Genomic DNA, 21,183 nt, shown 5'->3' with positions numbered 1-21,183 from the left:
GAATGATAGTAAATAATGGTTCAAAACAGAAAGATATACAAAGCTTACAGACGCAAACCAACTCAACAGCAGCAGCAGCAGGCAGACAGGAGGCAGACAGGAGCAATCGAGCAATCAAGTCTGGTTAAGAATGAAATGGCTAGAATTTATTCACACCTCTACTATTGAATCCAATGTATCATCAATGTAAAAACCTTCTCTTTACATTCTCTTCACTAACCGAGGAAGAAGTATCTGAACTTCTTCTCTCCAGTCATCCTACCACCTGCCCTCTAGACCCCATCCCCTCATATCTTCTACAAGCCATCTCTCCCACACTTCTACCAGCACTCACACACATCATCAACTCATCCCTCCATACTGGTATTTTCCCTACAGCATTCAAGCAGGCTCGGGTAACTCCACTGCTAAACAAAAACAATGTTAAACACATCACTTTTAGAGAATTACAGACCTGTCTCTCTCCTACCATTCATTGCGAAAACACTTGAACGAGTTTCTTTCAACCAAGTGTCATCTTTCCTGTCTCTGACCAGCCAGCTAGATGTCAACCAATCTGGCTTCAAGAAAGGACATTCAACCGAGACTGCACTACTGTCGGTCACAGAAGCCCTACGGATCGCAAAAGCTGCTTCCAAATCATCAATTCTCATTCTCCTTGATCTTTCTGCTGCCTTCGACACTGTGAATTATCAGATCCTTCTGTCCACCCTCTCATCACTGGGCATCAAAGGAACTTCCCTCCACTGGTTTGAATCCTATCTCACAGGTAGGTCCTTCAGGGTTGCATGGGGAGACGAGGTATCCAAAGCACATCAACTGACCACAGGGGTTCCTCAGGGTTTAGTTCTTGGACCACTCCTCTTCTCCATTTACAACACATCACTGGGACCCATCATACAGGCACATGGTTTCTCTTACCATTGCTATGCTGATGACACCCAGCTCTACCTCTCATTTCAATCAGATTATCCCACAGTAGCTGCACGTATCTCAAGCTGTCTGGCAAACATCTCGGCATGGATGAAAGAACATCACCTGCAGCTCAACCTGGCAAAGAGTGAGCTTCTCGTCCTCCCTGGCAATGCGTCTCTACAGCACGACTTCACTATCCAGCTAGATTCATCCTCAATCAGCCCATCAAGCTTGGCCAGAAATCTGTGATTAATATTTGATGACCGGCTCTCCTTCACAGACCACATTACGAAGACAGCTCGATCATGCAGGTTTGCAATGTATAACATCAGGAAGATCAGACCTTTCCTAACGGAGCATGCATCACAACTTCTCGTCCAGGCCCTGGCTATTTCTAGGCTTGATTACTGCAATGCTCTTCTGGCTGGACTTCCATCATGTGTAACTGAACCTCTACAAATGATCCAGAATGCTGCAGCCGGCCTTGTCTTCAATGAGCCCAAAAGGGCCCACGTCACTCCTCTGTTCATCCCACTGCACTGGCTACCACTCGTTGCTCGCATCAAATTCAAGGCTTTGACACTTGCTTACAGATCTACCACAGACTCAGCTCCGTCCTACTTTCACTCAATCCTACAAGTCTACACCCCTACCAGAAGCCAACGATCAGTCAATGAGTGACGGCTCGTGGTACCATCACAGCGAGGCACTAAATCACTCTCCAGAACATTCTCATTCACGGTTCCATGCTGGTGGAATGATCTCCCCACCCTCGTCCGTAATGCAGAATCCCTGAAAGCATTCAAAAGACAACTGAAAACTCATCTCTTCTGTGAGTACTTAACATAAAAAATTTGAAAAAATGTGAAAAAAACTTTCCTTCTCCTTTAAATCCTCCCTGGTCTGTTTTTTGCTACTCTGAGCAATGCCTGAACTTTGTATTTTGAGCACTTCTTGCGTTGTTCTTGCCTCTTCACGATGACTCGCTTGCTTTAGTCCTCAGTTGTAAGTCGCTTTGGATAAAAGCGTCTGCTAAATGACTAAATGTAAATGTAAATCATCAGCGCTCGGATTCGCTTCCATGGTGCTGTCAAGTATGACTTGCAGTCTGTGAGGTAAATTAACGCTATTGGCTATTTGAAAAGCTGGAGAAGTCATTCAATATGTCCCGTATTGTCAATATGTCCCGTATGTCAACGCATCATACAAAACTGTGCATTCAAAAGCACTTCAGGCCTTTAACTCATTTAATGTGAATGCAGCCTAAGTCTCAAACACAAAACTAAACATACAAACAAAGCCAAACTTTTTCCTTTTGGATTTCCAAATTCCAAATATTTCCAAATCTCATTATCCTATTTTTGTATCATCTTACACTAATTCTTGCTAATGATTAAGGGTCAAATAGAAATGAAAAAAAAGTCAGATTCAAATCCAACAGATCAATCAGTTTATTGAGGCTTTCGTGTGTTTTCAAATCACATCTAGGCAGCTCTCAAGAATAATACACTTTAAACAACATTCAAATCACAAAACACAAATGCAATTATTAAGTCTTGCTTCTAGGCATGTTATTGGACAATGTTTCAGTTAGAGCTGAATGAATGTTGCGTAATATTACACAAGTCTATTAGTCAGGATAAGACTGAAATCCACTCTGCCTTAAAACACCCTCTTATTCCTTTCAATTCGAGCCCACAAGTGCCATAAAGCCAGCCAGAATGCTCGACTCATCACGAATTATGACAATACACTAGCCATCACACCACACCCACTGCCATTCATCAATACCAAAAGAGCCATAAGAACTGGAACCTATCAATAAACATGTGCACATTCATACGGAATGTCTGATATTGTAAATACAGCTATGGTAACTGTTTGTACCCTTTGCAGGGCAACAAAACACGGGCATCTCATTCATCTGACATTCTGATTGGAACCAACTCAATTCAATTTCACATGTTTACATGAGTGCAGTCAGAAAACGAGGTTTTGATGGTATTGTGATATGCTAAAGTTCAGTCATAACAGACAGATGGCCATACAAATCATCCGTAATAAGAAATACATGCTAACTATTTCATTTTACTGATGCATTCATATTCCTCAGGAGCAATGGGAATGTTCTAAAGCCACAATCCAAATGATACCCAAGAGAACAAAATACTGGGCTGAGTTTGGGTTGAAATTTATCTTCATGCATAATCACTGGAAGATACATTTTCATTGAATAAGAAAAAAAATATATAGCAGTTCAGAGTAAGCTAGCAGACATCGTAAAAAAAGTATAACATGTTAAAAAAAGAAAGAAAGAGAAAGAAAGAAAGAGAGTCACATTCATGAACTCAGCTGTCGAACAGCTAAATTTGTCCGCTCAATTAAAACTACACCAACTTTCTAAATCAAAGGAAATTACAATAATTAGGACAACATTTCTCTGTCATTACTGCACCACATACCAGAGATTTGGATCCCATTCAGACACAGCTCTCCTAACTGTCTGGGTGAAACCATCAGACATTTTTAGTAAACTTGAGAGGGACAGTTCACATCTCCTGTCTCTTCAACCGCTTATATTCATTTTGTGTGATCAGTTTTATGTGCATGATGAACCCGATAGCCTGAAATCAGAAAAAAAGAGAGAAAGAGAGAGAGATATGCTTAAAAATAATGCAAAAAGAAGCAGATTCTATGATTTACTCACCCGTGTGTTGTTCTATACCCATTTGTGTTTCTTTCTTTGGTGGAGCATACACTTCCATTAAAAAGTTTAGGGTCAGTAAGATTTGTATTTATTTATTTGAAATAAATACATTTTATTTAGCAAGGATCCGTTAAATTGATCAAAATACCATTAAATAAATGTATAATGCTACAAAAATTTCATAAAAGGATTTCAAAAATAATCCTGATAAAATTATTACTTTGTGTTTAACGAAAGAAAAAAAAACCCTACAGGTTTGAAAAGACATGAGGGTGAATAAATAATTAAACAATTTTCATTTTTTAAGATGATAGTAGAGAATCAATACTTGCTAAAAACATCTTTAACTTTTTAACTCTTAAACCTTTGCTGTATATATTCTTATGCAAAGGCCCACCACACTAAATGAGTTCTGTTTGTACTGATCCCATTGCTGAATGGCAGAATTTTTCATGTGTCCAGACAGCAGCTCGTCTCTGCCAGATAATTTGCATGGGCTGGCAGCTGCTCACCTCTGCAGGGCACTTGAGATGCGGTGCATGGCCTGCTCTACCTCCTTCAGCCCTTTTTTTAACTTAAGACCAATGACTTCCATTAAGGACTCAGGCAGGGCTACTGACAAGCCAGTCAATAACCATGTGAGGTTACTTCATTATTGGCCTAATGGCTGATGGACTGAGGGTTGGAAATGGGCCAGTGAGACTGATGCTGGGTTGCAGAGGATGGAAGCAGCTTATCCGAAACCATCCAAGAGTGTGCTGCCGGTCACCTACATACACACTTTGAAGGAGTTTACGGAGGCCTAGGACACCAAGACTCACATCCCTCCCTAAATCAATACTGACATTGCCTGGTGTTTAGCATTGTTCTTCGTTCTCCAGTAGCTGTGCACAAGTATAAAGGAAGACTCTCAAGGTCTGTGCCGGTCTGTCAGAGGCACATGGCTCAGACTCGCACAAAGGGCTCTTTCATTTCACCGGTGACCCCAGCAGAGAACTGCCCATCATCCTCTAGCCAAATTAGCATACAGCAATCCATTAGACAGGCCCTGACACACGCAGCGGAAATCCCCAATAGACTTGATCATAGGAGGACAAGTTCATTATTCATAATGGGAGGACAGAAAAAAAGAGAGAGTATGAAGGAGGGAGAATTGTCAGATGTAGGCATATATGCTGCAAAAAGGAAAAGAAAAAGAAAATAAACAAAAGAGAGACAGATATACAGTAAGTGACATTATACACAACTGGTGGCATTTGTATCCCTCATATAACATTTGTAAAAGTAACTTTAATTAAAAATCCATCCATCCATCCATTCATCAATCTAACTACATAAATACATACATAAATACATATATACATATATACATACATACATACACACATATATACATCTTACATACATACATACATACATACATACATACATACACACAGTGTTGGGGAAAGTTACTTTGAAAAGTAATTCATTACAATATTGCGTTACTCCTTTAAAATGTAACTAATTAAGTTAATTACATTTAAAGAAAAGTAATGCATTACTTTTCTTGTTTTCTTTGTATAGCAAAAAAGTTATATTTTTGGGCAAATGTAAAGGCCCTTTCACACCAAAATTGAAATAATAAGGCAGAAGGAAATGCAAATTCAGCTCAAACAAACCTTTCAGGTGTGCTGCCATTCTGGACCGCAGAAAAACAGGAGGCAGAAGAAAGTTCAACACTTACTTCACCAATAAAAATAAAACATCTAAAGTCGAAGGTCAGCACTCAGCAGCAAGTACATTGATCAATAAAATGAGATTAAATGCATTCAACTATTTTATTTAACATATTTAATTATTGGAAGTTTGTGAAGTATTCCGATTTTCCACTGATTTTATTCATTTTGAGGAATACTAAATATTTTTTTTGGGCAAGTGAGATGAGTAAATGCATGCTAACATTTAGTCTAGAACTACTGTACAATAACAATCATGTTCACACTTAGCATGCAAGTAACTTGCTTTAGCCTACTTATTTGAGAAAGTAACTCATATATTTTGGTGCAAATTTAAAAATAATGTGTTACTTTACTTGTTACTTGAAAAAAGTAATCTGACAACGTAACTAGAGTTACTTGTAATGCTTTACCCCCAACACTGTACATAATTACAGTATATACATAGATCTGTACAGTATGGTCATACAAATATTGTGGTATATAAAATGACATCATGTAAATTATTATATACCTTTATATATGATATTTTTGAATGATATTTTTATTTACAAACATTAAGGTAAGTTAAAATCTTACCAAACAGAGATAAATGGTGATATCAGACACATACACACACACACGCACGCACATGCATGCACGCACACGCACACACGCATGCACGCACACACACAGAAAGAAAGAAAGAAAGAAAGAAAGAAAGAAAGAAAGAAAGAAAGAAAGAAAGAAAGAAAGAAAGAAAGAAAGAAAGAAAGAAAGAAAGAAAAGAAGAAAGAAAGAAAGAAAGAAAGAAAGAACGATTTTGTTACCATGTAGTCTCAATTAATTTCTCCTTCCTGTGAGTAAAAGTCAAGATTTTTTAGCTATGGGGAAGTGAAGGAGGCTTTTTCAAAGGTGGGAGTTTTTTTATGTAGTTTATAAATTAATTTATGATCACAAGATATATATATATTTTTTTCATTATCTACAAGTTAAATGTCCCTTTTCACAGCCCATGACAACAGCTAATATCATAAGTGGCTGTGAACAAATACACATACATTAAGAATCCATAAATGGAGTGAAGTTCTGCTGATATGTGTAATGTTAAATGCCAACGTACCATTTAAAATAAAAGGGCAGCAGCATTTCCAGTCTTTGTGGTGCGCCATTCAGACTCATTTAGAAATAAAATGGTCCTTTAGTGTTCTGTACCTGCCAAGAGTTGGACTGGTTAAAGACCTGCAGAAGAACAAAAGAACAGAGGAGGATGTAACATCAGCATTTTTCCTTCTCAACATTAGAAAAGTACACTTTCTCAGTTGTTTTATCTTGCTCTATTTTTTATTTTATTTTAATATCATATGGTTTTAATATTCTATAAAAAGGGCTAAATCAAGTTTGACTCAAGGGAAAGGCCATGCTGACCTCCATTGCTGCCCTGACAGGCAAGTACTACATCTTTTCCTGCAGAGAAATGCCATCTCTGAAAGGCTTCCATTTGATTAATATTTATAATGGAAGTCTGACTCTTTTTTTCTCCTCTCCACAGGCTGTTTTATTGTCAGATGGTCACCTCTCTAATTTGGGGGTTGAAAATGATGGTCTTGGTTATGGCACTCTGCCAGCACAGGCAGTTCCTCTGATGTCTCTGAAGTCCTCAGTAAGTCTCTCTCTCTTTTCATATCAGGCCTGTGCTGCTCAATCCTTGGCAAAGCTCTAATCCTCATATTATAAGACACCTGGACAGTCTTACACTGTCTGTCTGCCCAGAACTCTCCAGATTGGTCGCGCTATTTCACACCTTTTCTCCTGCCTGATGTTCAGGCAGCTTCTCTGATATGAATAGCAGTTTCAATGTGGAAATCATTGGCCCAGCCGGGACTAAATCCACTGTTATCTCTCTCTGAGCCAGCACTGCTTGGGAGGGTGTGGGATAGATATCATGTAAGTGTAAAAATGAGCACAGAGAAGGTGAGGAGAACTAGAGAGACACTGGCAGAAGTTTGCAAGAACACCTCCATGGCCTCATTTACACCCGAGACCCATCACATTATCCAATCACAAGGGGTGAGTGCTTAATATAAGTGTAAACGGGGTGCAAAATGTTTTGTGATTCGATCTTGCAAATCACATCCGGAGCTCTGTTGTTATTGTTAACTAAAACAAAAACCATTAAATATGGTTTACTTTATTGAAATTAAGCTGAAATAAAATATAAAAATTAGATGAAAAACATATACATTAGAAAAAATGCCTTGGCAATAAATAAAACAATTTTAAAGTGCTAAAATTATTAAAACTGAAATAAAAAATAATTAAAGCTAAATAGTAATATAAAAAAAATTAAACCACAAAAGCACATAAAATGGATAAAATATAAACGAAAACGAAAACTGAAAATATAAAAATAAAAACTATTTCAAAATATTAATAATTAGTATAATAGTAAATCACACTAAAATTGCACTGATTTGAGATGAAAATGTATGTATAGTGTCAACGCTGATCTGTTCTGATACTCACCTGTCAATCATCCACTGTTCTAAATAAATGGACATGTTTTGACTAAAACTAATTAAACATCAGAAAAATGTAAACATTTTAAATGGAATAAATCAATGCAAAAAGCTTGATCATCATGCAGGGATACAAATTCAAGTTAAGCATGTTCAAAGTTTACTTAATGATAATAAAAATAATATGTTATAGTATAATTTAATTTAAATGATCAATGTTGTGTCTTTACACATATATGGGCTTTATCAACATGAAGTAAAACACATACTGTAGTGAGAGATATACATACTGTAAGTGATAAAATCAGAGGTAACTACCAGATCTCGCCTAACAAATTGTGATTGGATCCCAAAGGTGATTGTAATACCACGTGTGAATGGGGGACCACGTTTTGCTCTTTTGGTGCAAGCTGGAGGCCGATGTTTGAGGTTTTACACCACTTGACACACATACAAGTCTCAGCTCGATCCCCTTCCCCTCGCGCCTATATTGTTAACTTTCAAAAACTCACAGGTTGTAATAGCAAGGCTTTCTTCTCTCTATACTGTCACTGGTATATTCAGCTTCAGAAAGAGAGCCTCGACCCACTTCAAATAGCCGTTGTGTTCAATTTCCACCTCTCCAAAACAAACCAGAGGCGGCTTTTCAAACCATATGTCATCAGTATAAGAGGACGGCTTTTATGTGGTGAAAGCAGTTTAATATTTTCTGAAGGCTTACTGCTGCTGCAGACCGGCTGAATGACAGTCTGACAATACACTCCCATCCATTCTGCTTCTCAGATCAAGCGCTCGCAGCAGCAACCCTGAGACACATTCACTCACTCGCCCGCCCGCCCGCCTGCTCTTGGCGGGGTGAGAGGGCGACGTGGCCACCGTGAGAGAGGTAGCGAGAGCGAAAGCGCAAGACGGAGAAGGAGTGAGATGTAGAGGTAATGTAGAGGTTTTGTGTGACCTTGGCTACGGAGGATGAGGAGTGATGAGTGTGTTGGTATTGCGTATTCTGGACTCATTACTCACAGCACCTCTGCTGCAGGAGGTTTATGCCTTTGTCTCTACAGCGTACACACAAACACGGACACAGAGGGCGCAGCGGGCACTGCCCTCCTATGGCACTGCACATATAGAGAGCCTTTACTCTCCGGCTCGCCACATCTAAGCTGAGTTTTCAAACCGTTTCTCCTCTCATCTTTATTCCTATTTAAGTCAAAGACAGAAATTCAATGCACAGGGCACGGCGTGGAGCTAAGCTTCACTGGTTTTCTCCGTGCAGAAAATGAGATCTAATAATGATTTGCTCACCGTGGACGCTATCAGCACATAAAATCATCCAGGTTAATCAAATGGTTGTTGTGAAAGCCGTTTCTTTCTCTGCAGCGCTAACCCTAGCCGGCACAAACTGAAAAGATCATTGATTTTTAATCTGCAATGAAAACCTCTTGTCACCCTTGGTTGTTTCTGAAATAATGCTGTTTTCAGTAGTTATACTTTTTCAGGCTCTTCTGGGATGGGCCTGTGGAAATTCTGGAGAGCTTTTGGGACCATGAGTCTAAATGTTATGAACTTTGCCTTTTGACCATGCTGTGTAACATCACACAAACAAAAGGAAACTCACTTTGTAATTCTGGTGACCTTAGACCTAGCAACCTACATAGTGTGCATAATAACAAACAATCAAATAAATGCAAAGTACATAATAATATTTAACATGCCTCTGGCTTATATTGATTGCGCGAAAGAGGCACAGTACTTAAACAGAATTATTCTACCCGATCTTCCAAGATTCTGTGATTCCCCTTAAATTAAAATATGTAATCTTTAAACTGTATTTAAAAAACAAACAAAAAAAAAAACAATAACATTTTCAATTCCACCACAATGACAAGCTGTCATTAGCAAGACCTTGTGATGTCAATACAACAGGAAGACAAGAAAATAAGTTTTGAATAAGCCCTTGAATTAAGAGTTACCTGATGAATAAATCTTAGCAAACAAAACATTATTTACACTATAGATGAAAACAACATTAACTCAATCAAGGTTTGCATCACAGCTGTAACAAGGACGATTTGAACAGCACAAGGACATCATCTAACAAGAATAATGCAGGCCAAAGAAAAAGCAAAGTGTTTTGACACTGGTTTTCTGGAGTGAGTAAGAAAGACAGGGAAGAAGAACACGGAGAAGGCGTGCTGGGTCTGGGTGGTGATCGGCTAAGGCAAGATGATGAATCATGCTGAGTTGGACAATTGAGACACTGAGAAAAAGGCACAAAGTCCTGAGGAGAGAAGTCTGTCGGTCCAGCATCCTTCATTCCTAAAGTACTTTAGACTGTTATCTGCTAACCAAGGTTTTCTCTGAGGATGCAAAAGGAGAAAATGTTTTAAGACATACATTGAAATATGAAATCAAATAGTCATGGGATGTTGAAGAATTTTCTGACGTTACACTGTTCATCATTAACACCAGTGGTTGCATCTCTTTTACTTCTTTTGAACTCATTGTGTTCTCAATGAAAAGGCGTAAAAAAAAAGAAAAACGAGGGGGAATGGCGAGAAACAAACAAAAGTCCCAATCACTGGAGGTAGTGCCTCCATTACTCTATGACTGGCCAATTACTCTGTCAATATGATAATGTTGTTGCTAAAATCGAACTGAATGGGTCAAACTGGTGGAAATGGACAGACTAATTACAAAGTGAACATCACTCTATGTTATGTTAAATAATTGTAGTCATGTCTGAATCAAAATAAATTTGAAATGACAAAACACAAAATTACTGCAGCTTGGTGAAATTAAAGATGTAACTTTTTATTAACAAAGAAAATGCTACTCGGATAAAGCGTTTTACTGCAGTATTGTAGTACTCATAATTGTACTTGACTATTGACTATTAAATATATAAATTATATATAAAACAATAAACATAATATACATGTAAAACTTTAGATAGATAGATCATTGAACTAATCATTATGGAAGTGTTGAATATACTTATTTAAATGACTTTTCACTGTTTTCAAATAAAAAACGAAAATCGAAACAATACTGTTACTGTGTGCGTGAAAAAAAGCAAAGGAAAAACTTCTCCGTTGATATCGTTGTCATGTGAACATACCCAAAAATTCTCTAAACCTTAAAGAGGGAAATTTCCCTTGTTTCCATCACACACCACTGCTGCTTACCATACAAGACACGATAGAAGAAGAAAGTTAGGAAAAGTGTCACTCTGTTGCACTTTAGATGACATTGTTCAATTCTGTAGAACAGTCACGGACGCATGGACATGGCTCTCATGCTGAGGTTTCATAATGGACACACAAAAGAGGAAACCCTGTTGAGAAACGCCTATACCAGAACTCTACTCCCCTTTTAGAGATAGAGGGAATGGGATGAGGAGAAAAAAAATGAGAGTGTTTATTCTCAGCGGTGCTTTGCTAATGAAAGAGTGCATTCTTGTTTTCTTACTGTGTCATTGCGGTTGTGGCGTTGTCATGCTCTTTCTTTTTCCACGTCTGTTTGGCGACCCTCTATGAAGCATCGCCCGCATTGGTGACAGGGATTGAAGATAAAGCCTCCATAAATGTTCAGTAAATCATCTCCTGACCTTTCCTGGCATCGTACACATCGGCACCTGAAATGTTAAAGACAAAAGGAAGATTGAAACTTCCAGTGGCGTGATGAAGTACAGTCAGAAGTCTCCCTCCTCCTCCTCCGATCCCGTAATCTCTCTTCCTCTCTGTCCAAGTACATCGTCTTTTCTTCCTGTCCCCGTACCTGCCTAGCTGTGTGAACGCGTAGGGTGGCGGACATTTTGCATATGCGATCCGTCATAGGGGCAGGATTAATGTTGTTTGCTGGCTCCCAAACACAGCTTGTGGTGCACTGTGGGCGACAGGAAACTTGGCCAAGTCTGGCTGCCGCACTGCTGGGTGGAAAATTAACCCTTGGTGGCGGGAGGCTGAAGGCCGTAGCTCAGGTGTCCTTACATATGTTTGCGGTGTCAGGACAAGCCCGGCTCCGGGGCCCCCTGCAGGGAAAGAGCACTACCAGTGAGCCCACGTCAGAGGCCCGGAAGGGGGAGAAGGGGGAGAGGGATGCGCCTTGGCACTGAGCGCAGCCAATATGCTTCGCTTTTAAGGCCTCTTTGGCTCAGAAGAGTGGAGGCGCTGATAGATAATCATATATGTGTATGAAACAGGTTTATTCGGATGTTTTTATGTCATTTCGGAAGAGAGGACAGGAGAGAAAAGGAGGTCCAGTCCCTGCTGGGACACAGGTGTCTTTGTATCTCCTGCTATGCTCACTCAGAAGATCGCACAGTGGGATTATCACGCCGAATTGCCTATTCCATAATTATGGCCCAGCTTCTCGTAAAAACACAGAGAATTAGAAACACCCTCATGCATAGCTTTCTCTGCAAATAACATATTATTCATTTGAGAAATTGCAAAGACCTGGTTAGGGTTTTGATGTGGTATGAAATTATTATGTTTTTTGACCAGCATAAATAGACTTCCAGTTTGGATACGGCAAAAATTACAGAGAGAAAATGGAGGGATAAAGATAGAATGTGTAACTCGAGGGGCTGAATGAACCATATCCACAGCTGTCGTCATGGCATTGACCTTTACTGTGGCCCAAGGTGACCCGTGGTTCTGCATTTAAACTTTTAAATTGTAAACTTGAACCTTGGCATTTCCAAGCCTCTGTGCAGAGGTGTTATCTTACGGGAAAGTGACAGTTCGCAAAACGTAACCAGGAGCGGGCTTCTGTCAGCCTTCTTGAACAAAGCTGGAAAAGAAAGAGAGGACATCTACGACTGGATGTCTTTCATAATCACATTTTCCTGAAACTAGGCTCTGTCTTACATAGAAAAGCTGTGATGCTCTGTCAAAGCGGAGTTACTGTGGGTCAAGTGTTTGGCGGATGATAGAGGAGCTGGATGTTCTCTGCTCGTGACTGCTTAGCTTGACTTCTTCATGTGCTCTGATCCAAACTCCACCAATCAGTGGATCTGTGTCGCCCTGCTCCGGAGAACCGTGCAAAGGACGGAAATAAAGAAATAAGAAAGAATCACCCTGAGGCTACATCCAACACCTCCACCACACTCCCCATCATTTACAGTTGAGGTTTGAAGTTGAACTCTATAATAGAAACACGCCTATGAAGTGAAACAGAAGTAACTGAGAAAGACAGAAAGGTAGAAAAGCAGAACATGGGCCAGTCTTTCCTACAAGTGAAATATACACAGTAAGTAACTTTTAAATTGTACTTATAAGTAAAAATAACTTATAAGTAAGTTTTTTTTTTAACAAACTGAAAAAAAATAATTTTGTTCAGCAAGGATGCATTAAATTGATCAACAGTTTTCTTTATTTTTATTGAAAATAAATGCCTTTCCGATCTGATTTGAGAAAAGGGAGAATAGCGAGTTTCAGAAGTCGAGAACTCGAGCCGATCACATCAAAAGCTAGTTTCATGCACCAAACTCCTTACAGCCTGCGCCACTGCAAACATTGAATTGAGTATGTCTTTGGTGGGAGGAGTTAGTGTAAATAGCATTTGCCAACATGGCAGGATATTTACACTGTAAATAGACACTGTTAAGTTTTTGTCACATTGTAGCTATGTGGGCGCTCAGTTTTTACTGGCATTATTGTCAATATATTTGGGCAAAAGCTTGCGTTAAAAAAGACAAAGTGTTACGCACAGGCTGTATTGCTAGACTAAAGTCCTGTTCAAACCAAGAACGATAACTATATAAAAACAATTTTTTTTATGCACTGAAGACTGCTGAAAATTCGGTTTTGCCATCAAAATAATAAACTATATATATTTTATATTTAATATAAATACTCTTGTATTTTTCCTTATTTAAAATAAGGTATTTTCACCAAATAGCCCGTGTTGGAATTTATTTGTTATTAAAATTATGTGATAAAATGTCTGTGTTCTGTATTTTGTTTAATGCAAATTTTTTTGTTTGTTTTTTTGTGACAGCGAGAAATAAACAATTACTACTACAATTTAAAAAAACTTAATTGGACCAACAACATGGTTTGATAAACTACATTTTTACATTGGCTCAACATTTTATTTCTGATTGACCCAACATAAACAAGACTGTTGCCACAATTAATAACAAATAGGCCAATTGAAAAATGTAAATGGGACCAGTATAAAACATACATACTGGTTATACTGGTTTATACTGGTCCCATTTACATATTATATATACATACATACTGTATACAGGTATAAAGTCACAACATTTCACAATTTTTGTGAACTTTTTGATCAACACAATTTTTTCAGGGTCTAATATGATGATGTTATGGCCATTTTTTCATTGGTCTGGCCTGAGGTCCCACAAACCCACAAGCCAGCCTTGAATAAGAAAGAGAGAGAAGTAAAGAATAAAAACGAGAAGGAACAGAGTAACAGAGAGAGAAAGCAATAGTCTGTGAGCAATATGCTGACCCGTGAGACAGTGCTGGAGATGGTTGTCCCAGAGAGCGAGATAAAAGCTACATTACATGAAATTAATGGATGCTGTGTGAGTACATGAATCACTGTTTCAACACTATGAAACAACTACAAAGCCATGAAGAAATATAACCACAGCTTCAAAGGTCTACAATTTAGTCAGTCAGAACAGGCCTGACAGAGGGAAGAAGGGGTTTAGATGAGCAGTTGAGCGAATTTCAGTAGACAAAACACTCCCGACAATATGAGCTGTGTAAAATTATAACAAGTGATCTAGGAGCTTTATACAGCTTTTTACATCAGATGCCATTGAAAACGTGGCAAGTCTATCCCTCACATCCTCGCTTTTATACCTGTTATGGCGCTGCTCTGAATAAGGTCTATGAGAAAGATAATAGAAGACAAGGACTAAGAGAAAGGCACCGTCTGGGAGGAAGAAAAAAAGGTATCGAATCGAATGAAGGGGAGCAGATGAGCATTTGTGCAGCTTGCGTCTCTTCTCTGAGGTGATACCAAACGCGGTTTAATGAAAGTTAAGTAGTTTCTGTGGAGTGCACAGGCCGGAACAGATGAGATCAGGGTGCGGAAACTGTCAGTGCCATTGTTGCGGGTGCACACCGTCCCCCTGTCTGAAAAAAAAGAAGACAAAAAAAAAGAAAGAATTGTATGCAGTGTAGATACAAACCACCCACTGTATGCGCCCTGTTGACTCATAAAAAAGACGGGGAGTTTTTTTTCTTTCCCGCTCCTGCCTTTTTTCTACACTTGGCATGGTCGTTTTGCAAATACATCATTGTAATTTGAAAGTGGCAAGAGGAGATTTATGACGAATAAGTGGCCTTTTCTGCAGGAATTTATAACATAGTGGAAAGTGAGCATGTGCGGTTGGGAAGAATGAGCCGAGAGGATGCTGTTAAGGGTGTTTGAATATGTGGAGTGTTAAAAAACACTGAATTGTCTCTGCACCTCTTTGATATGAGAGGATTCTGCAACCTTCAATCACTTCTTTTGCAGACAGCAACAGACAGAATCCTAAAATCTTTCCTCCTTTGTTCCTTACTGCTGTCTCTTCTTCCCCTTCCCCTGCTTTAAAGAGACATCATTTCCTCTCTGTACATCTCTCCCACCTCTAGCCAACACAATGACCTAACCAGACCTGACACAAAGCAAAAAGCTCTAAATGAGAGTTTTGTCCTTGCCATGACCCTGACAAGTGGCAGGACATTTTGGTGGTCGCACATAATTATAATTAACATCAATTAACATCTTTGTATTAAATAATTTTAAATTATACCGCAATTATTAATGAATAATTGCTCTATATTCTGACATAATATATTTATAGCATACTGTACACTAAAAGTGTTGGGTTGGAAAGATTTTATAATGTTTTTGAAAGTCTCTTATGTTCACCATCACCACTAATGTGAAGATAGTAAAAACAGAAATATTGTGAAATATTTCAGTTTTTTTTATGAATTGAAAGTTTAATAGAACAGCATTTATTTGGATTATAAAACATTTGTAACATTATAAATGTCTCTAATGTCACTTTTGATCGATATAATTGCTGAATAAAAGTGTAGTTTCTTTAAAACAAAATAAAACAAAACTTATTGATCCCAGACTTTTAAATGGTAATGTATTGCTATTATTTTATTGTAGATGTTTTACCAGTGCTGGCAAAATGGTCCAACAAAATGTGTCCTGACCAGCCATGTGACATTTTGTTGGAAGTTCAGTTGTGTTGCTGTCACCCTGAATAGCCCCGCCCACTGTGAAATCTCATTGGTCCAAAATCTTGTTCCATATAACTATCCACCTTTTTCCTGAAGCGCATACAGTATTTTAGATTCAGGAGAATAACGTAACACTTGATATTTTAATGTGACATGCAAAAACAATATCTATGGCAAGAGCTGTTTTCAGTCGCTGCATTCTTTTCCGTTTGTTTTTTCTTTTTTTTTTGTCTTTGTATTCCGCTGTAACAGCATAAAAAAGAAAACATATACAGACTACATTTGTGGTCTGTTCTCCCGATTCATTTTATGATATATCTCATGAATTATTCAAATGAATGCACTAATAATCTCTAGTTTTTCTTACTAAATCCTCACATCTCTTCCCAGGTGTCCCCCCCCCCCCCCCCCCCCACACACACAAGATGCTTTGAAATGTATTGAAATGATGCTTTGAAATTTGAAATGTCTCCCTTTTCACTTCTAATCCCTTTTAGCAGTGTTTACTATAATATTTCTAAAGCAGTTAATACTTATTGTCTGTCAAAATTACAGAAATCACTTTGAAACATTATGACTCAATGTTCCAGTTAATGAAAATTTTAGATTAAGGCAACATATGTTACATGATACAAACATGCGTATATTATTACAGTGAAATTTCACACATCTAAAATATTGCTGCGGAAATAATTGATCTTTAGGGGTTATTCATAGTCAGATGTAGTACTTTGTTAATGCTTTTCAACTTTTAAATATCCTTTTAATGTTCATCGCAACTTTATGTCGAGATTTCAAATCACAAACTTCCACCCAGTCAACCAACTGCCAGTGAGATGAATGGTAATAATAGCTTTCTCTAGTTAAAATAAACCTTTTTGGTGTGAACACACAAAACGTCTGGTGGAAGAAAAAGGCAAACAGCTTACACATTAATTAGATAAATGACAACCAAAAAAGAACTGCTGGTTAAAAGTACAGTGAACTTTGGTGAATAAGAGTAGGATAGAGAAGAAGCAATGAGAGGGGCAGTAAGGTGAGATGATACAGTCTCTGGTCAGTCACGTGTTGGTGCGGGAGAGGAAGAGTGAGTCACAGTGTGATGTGGCAACTGGGTGCACTAATTAATGCACAGTTCCAGTGGCTGAACATTTAACCTCCTCTTGCATGTATCACCCAGTGGCTCCTCTCACTTCCACAACAATAAACACAAACAAACCATTAGAGACGGTCAGTGGCTCAGGCATTCACCATACGCAGTTTCTTTACAACAAGGGACCTCAGCATGAAATGATCACAGCACACATACCATAACTCCAGCAGGATTTTTTTCATGGGTGGATTGCAGATGCTTAAAAAATCCACATAAAATAGCAGGGTGATCTTATTCAGAGCTGACTTTAAATATACAATCGGGGAATAGCGATAAACAGGAACATGATGTTTGAAGGCCAGTTACACAAGTGCTTCTCCTGTCACCCTAAAGCGCTCTATCAAGTAGGTCAAAGGTCAACTGAAAGGCATGACAGGAAAAGAGAAAATAGTACTGAGATGTTCTCATTTTGAAAAGAGGCTCAGAGATGCAGAGGTCGCCCCGGGGCGAGGCTGTGGCTTTCTGATCTGCCTTGTGACTGGTGCTGAGGCCTTTCACATGATTCAACCCCAGCCTAACCTTGTCATCATTAAGGTCAGGGTTATTTATCTGTTCATTTCTCCAATACAGAAACAGCCGGGCATCACAGAGAGGTCATGTGTGGTCGTAGGCCCTGTGAGGAAATTATGAAACACGGAGAGAATGCGAATCATTCTTTTTGAATGGCTACACAGTTAATACAATACAATACAATACAATTTTATTTGTAAAGCACATTTAAAACAACCGAGGTTAGCCAAAGTGCTGAACATAATTTCAGACAAATTATAAACACATAACATGAGCACAAAGCACAGTTAAACAAGTGACAAACTAAAGAATATATAAAATGCATTAATTAACTCTCAGGCTGGTTTAAAAGCCAATGAATAATAGTGAGTTTTAAGTTGTGATTTAAAAATGTCAAGGCTGGGAGCTACTCTGATACGCATAGGCAGATCATTCCAAAGTCTCGGTGCCACGACTGAAAATGCTCGATCTCCCCTATTTTTAAGTCGTGTTCTAGGAACAGATAAGAGTAGTTGGTCAGCGGACCTCAATGACCTCAAAGGAGCATGCATCTTCAGTAGATCATTTATGTAAGCTGGTGCTTGACCATGAAGAGATTTAAAAACAAACAATAAAATCTTAAACTGTATTCTGAAACAAACTGGTAGCCAATGAAGAGAGGCAAGAACAGGCATAATGTGCTCTCGTTTACGGGTTCCTGTAAGGAGTCGAGCGGCAGCATTCTGAACTATTTGCAATCTAGAGAGAGAGGCCTGGTTTACTCCTATATATAAAGCATTACAATAATCCAGGCGAGTGGTGATAAACGTATGTATAACCCTCTCCAAATTTTTGAAAGATAAAAATGGCTTCAATTTTGTAAGTAGCCTAAGTTGAAAGAAACTAGCCTTAACAACAGAGTTTATCTGTTTCTCTAGGTGTAGATCACTATCCAACTTTACACCAAGGTTCGTTACCATAGACTTGACGTAGGGTGTCAGGGGTCCCAGGTCTAATTTGGAGGTGCTAGTAGAACTGCTAGGTCTAAAAATCATAATTTCAGTTTTACTTTCATTAAAATGTAAAGCGTTTAAAGCCATCCATGCTTTAATGTCATAAAAACAATCTAACAGCCTTTTCATCGAATCCTCACCGTTACTTTTTATAGGCAGATAGATTTGTAGATCATCTGCGTACAGATGGAAACTAATATTATGCTTCTTTAAGATGGATCCTAAAGGAAGCAAGTAAAGGGAGAAGAGAATCGGTCCCAAAATAGAGCCCTGCGGTACTCCACATGTCACTGGTGCTGCTGGTGAAGTAGAGCCCCCGTATCCAACTTTAAACACTCTCTCTGAGAGATATGATCTAAACCATTTTAATACAGTACCTTTCATTCCCACGCTGTGCTCGAGACGCGAGAAAAGAATACTGTGGTCAACCGTATCAAATGCTGCTGTAAGATCTAAAAGCATCAGAATTGCGGAATCTCCAGAATCTGTTGAAATCAAAAGATCGTTAAAAACTTTTATAAGTGCAGTCTCTGTGCTATGAAGTGCTCTAAAACCAGACTGGAACACCTCAAGAATACCATGCAGATCTAAATAGGCTTGTAACTGCAGTAGGACTGCCTTCTCTAAAATTTTGGACACAAAAGGAAGTTTAGAAATCGGGCGATAATTTGAAAGAACTGAAATGTCCAGATTTTGTTTTTTGATAAGGGGCTGCACCACAGCCTCTTTAAAACAAAGTGGCACATAACCAGAAGTAAGACTACTGTTTATGATTGCTTGAATGTTAGGTCCAATAGTGTTCCATACCTCTTTAAAAATACATGGTGGGATGATATCACTGGGACAGATTGAAGGTTTTAAATGTGTAACAATATCATTAAGGGCCAAGACGGAAACAGGCTCAAACTCAATGAGGACTGCAGCACACTCTATGGAAATGGAAGGATCAAAGGTTGGAGGTGAAATGCTAGCTCTAATAGTGGTAATCTTTTCCACAAAAAAGTGGAGGAATTTTTTACAGGCCAAAGTAGATTCTTCCTGCATTATATATTGGGGGGTATGAAGAACAGAATTAATTGTTCTAAAAAGAACATGAGGTTTATGACCATTTTTATCGATAACATCAGAGAGGTATTTAGCCTTTTCAGTTCCCTTTCGAAGGGAACTCAACAATACGTCAACGACGCTATGGGGGGGGAACGCCTCAGGCGTGACAGGTGTCTGAAATCACTATCAAATCACGTCAATCATATTGACCGGCGACAGCCCGTGAATCATTAGCGTGAATGATTAACGTGCGACCTGGAAGTATAAAAGGGCGCCTTGCAAACATGACAAATCATCTCATCGTCTTCAGGGACTGTCTGTTTGAAAACGCTATTCAATGAAACGGTAAGAAAATTAAATGTACAGCACACGAGTGTGCTTTTCTTGCCTGGGAGAAGAGCGCGCACGGGAGATTCTCGAGGGAATCCTCTGTGTGAACTGTGAGCGTTTTTCTCTTAAAACGCTCGCTCTCGTCTGGCCCTCTTCTCGAGTGAAGGGGGTTCAGCGTCTGGTTCTCATGCTCCCGCTCGTGCCGAGGCAGAGCGGCGACTTGCATCATGGGCTTCCAGATAGAGCTCGTCGATCATCTTGAGAGTGCTGTAAACCTCTCAGATGATTCGACGGCTGACGAGGGCGAACTGCAGGTCGATGACGAGGATTTTTCACCGACGGTTTCCTGCAGTTGCTGCTCTTCAGGACGAGCAGGAGATGGCTGAGGAGGTTTATAATCAGGTAGATCCTGAACCCTCTCAGCCACCCTGCCCCGTGTATGCAGGTCTGGTGGATGTTGTGGAGCGCGCCGCCAACAGGCTGTAGCTGCCATGGCAACGCGCTAGAGGAGAGACCGCTCGCGGTAGGCTCGGCGATCGGTTTCTCCCCGGCCATACACCACCAGCTCAGGTGAGCCTTCCATTCCTTCCTAATCTTCACACGGAGATCGAGAGGGCATGGAAGAGCCCATGCTCTGCCCGTATTCACTGACATCAGCGGGTTAATTTCGCTGATGTTGATGGGATCGCAGAGCATGGGTATGTGTCGATGCCGCCCATTTGACGAGTCGTTTGCAAACTATCTCGTGTCTGGGCAGGCGTCGACACTGAGAGCTCCAACTCTGCCATCCAAACCGCTAAAGACAACAGCGAGTTTGAATGGCAGAGCATACATGGCAGCAGTTCAGGCTGGTGCTTCCCTGCACACAATGGCGGTGCTGCAGGCATACCGGGCCGACCTGCTGCAGGATCTCGACCAGGGGGCAGGGTTGTCCCCTAAGGCAGTTACTGAGCCGCGCCGAACCACGGCTCTTGCGCTCCGGGCCACCAAACAAACTGCTGCCATGATCAGTCGGTCGATGGCGGCGATGGTGGCCACGGAAAGACAGCTTTGGTTAAACCTGGCCGACGTTGAGGAGAAAGAGA

The 21,183-nt window shown here is 39.6% G+C and overlaps 2 long non-coding RNA genes across 2 annotated transcripts; one reads left to right on the top strand and one right to left on the bottom strand.

The window, feature by feature from the left end:
• Window positions 1-1,785: 1,785 nt before the first annotated feature.
• LOC143745097 (uncharacterized) lies at window positions 1,786-11,472 on the bottom strand. Its single transcript, XR_013205944.1, has 3 exons — window positions 11,307-11,472; window positions 6,443-6,561; window positions 1,786-3,539 (listed from the first exon to the last, which is right to left on the bottom strand). It is a non-coding gene; the product is annotated as an uncharacterized LOC143745097 (long non-coding RNA).
• Window positions 11,473-20,298: 8,826 nt separating this feature from the next.
• On the top strand, window positions 20,299-20,583 carry LOC143744701 (uncharacterized). Its single transcript, XR_013205899.1, has 2 exons — window positions 20,299-20,412; window positions 20,451-20,583. It is a non-coding gene; the product is annotated as an uncharacterized LOC143744701 (long non-coding RNA).
• Window positions 20,584-21,183: the final 600 nt, after the last annotated feature.

Source organism: Siphateles boraxobius, unplaced genomic scaffold, assembly GCF_051911475.1.
Source record: "Siphateles boraxobius isolate OS27281-9 unplaced genomic scaffold, OSU_SipBor_1 20, whole genome shotgun sequence".
NCBI lineage: Eukaryota > Metazoa > Chordata > Actinopteri > Cypriniformes > Leuciscidae > Siphateles > Siphateles boraxobius.
This window is presented reverse-complemented; position numbering and strand designations above follow the sequence as displayed.